Genomic DNA, 7,285 nt, shown 5'->3' on the forward strand with positions numbered 1-7,285 from the left:
GTAACACACCATGAAGATTTGCGCAGGCCCAATTGGAACAGTTTGCACGCACATGCGTGTAGTGTCTAGTTCAGTCAGTTGTTCAATGAAATTAAGAGATTAGCAGGTGTTGTAAACACAACAGATATTGAGTCGTAATAAATATATATTTATATACACGGATTTCTGAAGACGGATATTTTAAACTGTGAATATTGTTCATATTCATAAAACTTTATTTATATTGCATCGTATATGTATTTTAATTTTTTTTTTTTTTGAAAACTCTGTATCAAGATTTAAGGTTATATGTATGAGTTTTTTATGAGTAAAATTTATATTTTTTAATGACACAGAAAATAGCACACATCAAATAAATTCTTGATTTTAAATTTTCCATAAACAAAATTTTTGATAAAATACACTATTATAAAAAAAAAACTATTTTTCCTTTCGTAAGCCGCTGAAAACTCTACTGCCAATTCAATCGTCATCCGAAGAATTAATGGAAATAAATAAATCGAAATATATTCGATGAACTTTGTTTTACATGACAACGAATACTTCAGTAATTTTTAAATTGTATAAAATAATTTCAATAAATATAATTTAATTTGTTATTTATTCAAGCTTTTATTCGTGGTATTTAATGTCATATATCGATCATTTGACTCAGTTCAAATTTGTTTGAATGCATAAAAAAATTAGTTTTTTATTCACGCCAAAGTATAACTTTTTACTTGTGTACATAAGTACACACGAGCTTTTTTTTACCTATACAAATTATTACAGTACAGTTTAAACTTAAACAATATAAAAAAAGTGAAATGATGTCAGGTCGATCGAAAAATATGCGAGTAGTAGTAGTGATTTTATAACCAATAACACCTCCACGGCCCCATCTTTAATATGTAATTGAATATTGGACTTCTGATATGTTTGTTTAATGTGTTGTTTATCAAATTTAGTGTCCACGTATACACTTCATATGGAAAATACAGATGTTTAATATTTTAAAAAATCGCCTAATCTTTTAAGCTTGGCCATTAACATCAATGCTACCGATAAATACCCAGAGCTAAATTAACAATATCTCGCTGGTAATAATTTACAATAATTTTTAATAAAAATTTCTAAGAAACATTTTTTTAATTGTTATTTCAGTATGCAATCTGCGACTGAAATCTAAGAATTTTTTCTCAAATATCGAAGCAACAAAACCTAATAAGATGTAAATAATGAGATCACTATTAACCTGAGTTAATTAAAAAAAAAAGTAAAAGTCCAAACGCTCTTTTGGTCTGGTAAAAAGAAAAAAATTCTGGGTACTTTAATTTGAAAGTTTTAACTATTATCATCTTTCTTATTTTTTTTAATTTTGCCGTATAGTTAACATGTTTCATAGAGCTCTCAACAGATAAAAATAATATTTCTAGACTGAATCATAAAATTAAAATAATAATGTTTTATTATTACAAAAAAACAAACAAAATCATTTTAATGGCCGGCAAAACATGGCTCTTATATCTATTTAAGGGCACGGACATTTTAGTATTAATATCTTCTTACATCCAAAAGACATTTAATGTAGTGTAATTTCGAGAATTTTATCCCACGTTTTTTTGGCTGACTTAATATAATTAAGCCATTTGGTATTTTTATTCAAAATACCAAATGGCTTATTTATATTAAGCATTCTACATGATCATGTAGAAAAAACTTCAATAAATTAAGATTATCAATAAAAAGAATAAATTCACAAAATATGAATTACACAATATGAATTCACAAAAACTAGTTACCGATTTCACTGCAAACCATCTATCTCAACACAATGAAGAAACTGAATATAAGAAATCAGTAACTGCCGCGCCGCTACCGGTTTCTGAGCCCTAACCGGGGCTAGAGAGGACAATTATATCAAAATAAGAACGGAAGAAACAATCATAGACAAAGTGAGAGTAGTAATTGATGCAATAACCTTGAACATGGTTGGTAACCTTTTCATGTTGAACTGAAAAACATTTTATTATTATAAACGCACTAACATCTAATAAACTATTTCGTATTAAAAACGTACATTTTCATAGTTTATAATTCAACAGAAATAAGGATGTAATAATGCCCGATAATTGTAATAATTACCGTTATTAATTTCATAAATGTTACGTAAAATTACAGGATAACTTATGATTTGTTTACATATGCACACATTGAGCTCATTAGTAATATTACATCTGTAAATTTTCGTTACAAATTTTAACTTTTATAATATGAGCTCCCACAAACTAAAAATATTTAAATTTGTTTGGCTGTGGTAAATGCATGAATTTTACAGACATAGACTAGTACATATAATTTTCAAACGTTTCCGTACAATAATATTTAAGAATATGCTCTTCTTGCTGTAAGAATGTATAAAAAAAGTAATATTTACTTTCTTGAAAATTATTTCGACATTAACACAGAATGACACTTCAGATTTTGAGAACTGTTCTTATCAACCCCTTCATTCAAATTAAAATCCTTAATAACTTAAGTTATATTCTGGCCTTAATCAATTTTCTGAGATTTTATTTTTACTTACGCCTTTAAATCTATAAAGTTTTGAATAATATTATTATCATTCTTTTTCCTTTTTTTCCTTTTCTAAAATAACACGGTAATCTACTTCAACATTTCATTATAACAAAATGTAACTCATTTTTATTAATCTCTACTTTTATATTGTTCAAACGACCGTTTTCTTGTTTACATGACTTCTTAATAAAACAGTGTAAAAAAAAGTTTAATTGTTAAGTATACGATATTTTTACAACCAACAACATACTATTAACTATAACAGCAAGACTCTTTTTTCTAGAGCTAAACTTTAATACTGGACTTTCTTTTTCCTGTTTAGTCTCGGGAATATCTTTCAGATAATACTTCAGAGGATGAATGAGAATGATGTGTATGAGTGTAAATGAAATGTAGTCTTGTACAGTCTTAGTTCGACCATTGCTGAGATATGCGGTTAATTGAAACCTGAAACCCTTCTGAACCATTCCGACCCTTTGAACCCCTCCCAAAATTTTTGAAACCCATTTTTAAGGATTCATATCCTTGACCCCGCTTTCCACCGATTTTTTATCAGTTTTTTGAGTTGATACTTTTTACTTACCCCCCAAAAAACCTTTTTTTTAAGATCTCTGAACCCCATCATGCGGAGTATCTTACCCTAATTGTGATTTGCGCGAATATGAAGAGTTTATAGGCAGATTGCAGGAAATAGTTATCAGGTCCTCCAAGAAAATTATTCTTATGGGGGATTTCAATTGCAAAACTGTAGTGGCGAGGAGTGCATACACTAACCGCCGCGGTGATTTGCTGACCGAATCTATTCAATCTGTAGGGTTATACTGTATAAACGATCCCACTCCAACGTTTGAAGCCAGAGGTCACTCATCAGTTCTGGACCTGATTATAGGTGGAATCACAACGCGTGTTCCTGGCGGGTGTTGCCTGATGAGACTGCGAGTAATCACCTTGCTACTATCCTGGAGATAGCTGACCCATAGGGCAAAATCAGATGCCGAGTGACACCACAGGGATTAACACAGCGTCAGATCGCTTCTACTGTTACAAATGTCGCTACGATAATTAGAGATGTCATACAACCTACGCCAAGCTTGTTTCAGAACGTTATTAGAAAAGAAATGGAGTCTATACCTGCTCGAGTTAGTGGCTTCCGGCCGGCCTTTTGGTGGTCTGATAAGATAACGGAGCGTAGGCGAATTTTCCAAAGACATAAGCGAAGGAAACAAAGACGTAGGCCAATTGGTGGTCCGGAGTACAAGGCTGCGGCATAGGCTTTTTTGGCCAGTAGAAGGCTGCTCAACTATGAAATTAAATGTACAAAACGGAGGAAATGGCTTGAGCTTTGCAAACATTTAGAAAAACTTTTGAACCTGTCTGGCGGCCTGTCCCTCCTCATGAAGGAACAGGCCGCCAGACAGGTTGCTATACTATTTCCCTGCCTGGAGCAGGAAGTAACTGAAGTCATAGACTGCAAGACACGACGGTACTCGTTGGATGAGGTGTCTGTGGCTATAAACAGGTTTAAAGACAGGAAAAGTCCTGGACCGGACGGAGTCCCTGCGGCAATACTTAAGGGTCTAATACTGCAGATTCAATGACAAATGGTGGATATCGCCAACTTTGGAATGGATACAACGACCTTGGAAGAAGTCTGGACTCGTTTTTCTCCCCAAACCCAGGGGAAATGTACCGTCGACGGAGTATCGTCCCTTATGCCTAATTAATGGTATTAATTAGGCTCATATATTATCGTCCCGTATAATAGATGAGCTTAATACGGCCGCCGGCATCCACGACAATCAGTTTGGTTTCTGGCGGGGTCGGTCAACGATTACGGCTATCGAAAAAGTGGTGAAATGGACAACAGCTGTACGAAGAGGAACTAGGAGAACAAGGGGTATCCCCCTTGTTCTCAAATTAGGTGTTAAAAACGCATTTGGTACACTACCCTGGGACAAGATCACGATGGTCCTTAGTAATAAAGAAACTAGTGATTACCTTAGATGCCAGGTCCGGGAATACTGAGAGATCGGTGGATCTCGGCTGACACGGACAGTGTTCCACTTCAACTTCAGACGTTCGGCGGGGTGCCACAAGGTTCCGTGTTGAGCCCTTTATTATGGCTTATAGTATATGATGATGTGCTTAGGATCCAGTTACCCAAGGGCACAGAAACCCTGGCTTATGCGGATGATTTAGCAGTCCTCATCAGAGGCAAGACAGAAGGTCATCTTCAAGAACGAGGGAATCCTGCTTTGATAGCGATTAATTCATGAATGATAGACCAAGGACTTGAGCTCTCCCCGACAAAATGCGAATACATTATGTTAACCGGTAGAAGGAGGATTGGTCTTATAGAACTCAGATTGGGTATGACACAGTTGCAGTCGAGAGATAAAGTGAGGTATCTGGGAGTTACACTAGACAAAGGGTGCAGACTCAATGACCATATTAAGGATTGTTGTGAGACCGCAGAAAAAACTATTAAGTCTCCCATCATGATCATGACCTTGTACGCGACCTTCGAAGAAAAAGATAATTGTGACTGTTGTATTATCTGCCATGCATTACGAAGCACCGATCTGGAGCTCAGCGATTATATACGTCATCAGGCTACGGAGACTCCACAGGCAGCTTATATCGGGGGTAACTTCTGCTTATCGTAGAGTGTTCTACAATGCGGTGTGCCTATTGGCATCTACTCCGCCAATCGATAATGGTGAGATAACGAGCGATCAGACAAGAGGGTCTGAATAGAACAGAGGCGAAGTAAATCACTCGCAATAACTGGGTTAGCAAGTGGAGAACCAGTCTAACATCAGAATGAACTAGAAGGCTGATTCCCAACCTGGATTTATGATGTGGGAGAACACACGGTGAAACGAATTTTTGCCTAACTTGAACGTTCACGGACTATGACGAATTTGAATCGTTCTTGTACCGCATTGGGAGACGCGAGTCTCCCAATTGCATGTATTGCCATGCTGAAGACACTTTTTTCGATGTACTAAATGGATAGGTCAGAGGGCTAGGGCTGGTGTGGCTGGCTTGACGCCCAGGCTCCTTATACCATAAATGATGGCTTCTTCAGAGAATTGGAGGCTGGTGGATTCGTTTGCGATGGAAGTGTTGAGTACCAAAGGCGATGGAAGCTAGGAAAAGGGGATACTAGTTTACGGACGGGTGGATAGTCCCAGTCGCGAGGGCCGGTATGCTTAGGAGTACCGGTTCCTATGAACGGCTGGGGACTCCATGGAAGAATAAGTGGAGATAAAATAAAGACCGAGTATCGGCCACCGGGTGGGGTTCTGGGAACGACGTAGTCGGACCTAGTTCTACTCCCCGGGGATTACACGCAAGCATACAAAAAGACCGAGTCCCAGTCTCTGAGGGGGGCCCAGGAACGACGTAGTCGGTCCGGTTACCCCTCCTGGGGATTGTAAAAGATCCAACCGGGGCGCCAACCTGCCATGCTGGTAGGTAGGGAGGCTTCTTAGAGTTCAAAGGACACTCCCTGGGACTGAGCTTTACTTCATTGTATGTCCGGCCCAAGGGAGTAGGGAGAAAAAAAGGGCCACCATTTCTGAGTTGTGTGGTTAATTGAAACCCAACCACCAAAGAACACCGGTATCCACGATCTAGTATTCAAATCCGTATAAAAGTAACAGCTTTACTAGGACTTGAACCTTATAACTCTCAACTTCGAAATCAGCTGATTTGCGAAGACACATTCATCACTAGACCAATCCGGCGAGTTGAAGTAAAACATCTAAACTCTTTAAAATCCACTCTTAACCCTAGTATATAAGTAAAATCGAAAATCAATTAAACAAAATTAAGTTTTTTACGTTAGACCACATAAATAAATAAAATGTGCACATATATTAGGTTCACAATTTAAATCAATTTTTATAACTTTGGTTAAATGATTTTTCATAATACCCAATAAAATTTTATTATAAATTATCTGTTTAAAAACTTACCAACAATTAAATAAGAATAAACATAAGACGATCACAAGTACATCGTACAAAACATAGTTTGAATAAAGGCACGCATTAGCTGCTTATTAAATAGAAACTAGACGCTCTTGTTATATAAACAACACAGAAAAAACGCTGCCGTGAACTACTTGAAGTACACTACTTTAACCTCATTCGGTTGTTTATATACAGGTTAGCCATTCAAGCAAGATGATCAACAAAAATTCCCGAAATACTTTCTGAAACTTGTTTGGGTAGAGCGATTTATACAGCTTTTATTCAGTAATTAAAAATTATTTAATCCTAGAATAAAGATTTTGTTGAACTATTTGCTTTGCCTATTTTTCATGAATAAACTTTTTATTAAATAACCAGTAGAACGTTCTGTTATACGATATTTACGAATTTCGCTTCTTTATACTAACAGTTTGGTAATACCGTTAGCTCTCGAATATGAAAACACAAGTTTAAAAATTACATTTTTAAAAATAATTTTATTTTTATTTTCTGACAAGTAGTATGTTACCAATTTTATTATTTGTATGCACTTAATAATACTGTTTATTTTTTAAATTAAAATAATAAAAAAACAAAATATATAAATAAGATTTTACTGTATTTTAAGTATTCAATTAAGATATACAGCCGATAATTCCATACAGAAAACCAACTCTAAAATACCAGTGACTGGATTCGCTAGTCATGAGAAAATGAAAATTGATTCAATAATCTAGATTATTCAA

The 7,285-nt window shown here is 35.5% G+C and overlaps 1 protein-coding gene across 6 annotated transcripts in view; it reads right to left on the reverse strand.

The window, feature by feature from the left end:
* LOC142328487 (cytochrome P450 4C1-like) overlaps positions 1–6,691 on the reverse strand; it is a 93,691-nt gene extending 87,000 nt beyond the window's left edge. For all 6 annotated transcript variants that reach the window (XM_075372312.1, XM_075372313.1, XM_075372308.1 and 3 more), the window contains exon 1: positions 6,543–6,691. The gene's annotated coding sequence lies outside the window, so the exon portion shown is untranslated. The remainder of the gene's footprint in view (positions 1–6,542) is intronic.
* Between the last annotated feature and the right edge of the window lie 594 nt (positions 6,692–7,285).

Source organism: Lycorma delicatula, chromosome 7 (assembly GCF_047948215.1).
Source record: "Lycorma delicatula isolate Av1 chromosome 7, ASM4794821v1, whole genome shotgun sequence".
NCBI classification, from domain to species: domain Eukaryota; kingdom Metazoa; phylum Arthropoda; class Insecta; order Hemiptera; family Fulgoridae; genus Lycorma; species Lycorma delicatula.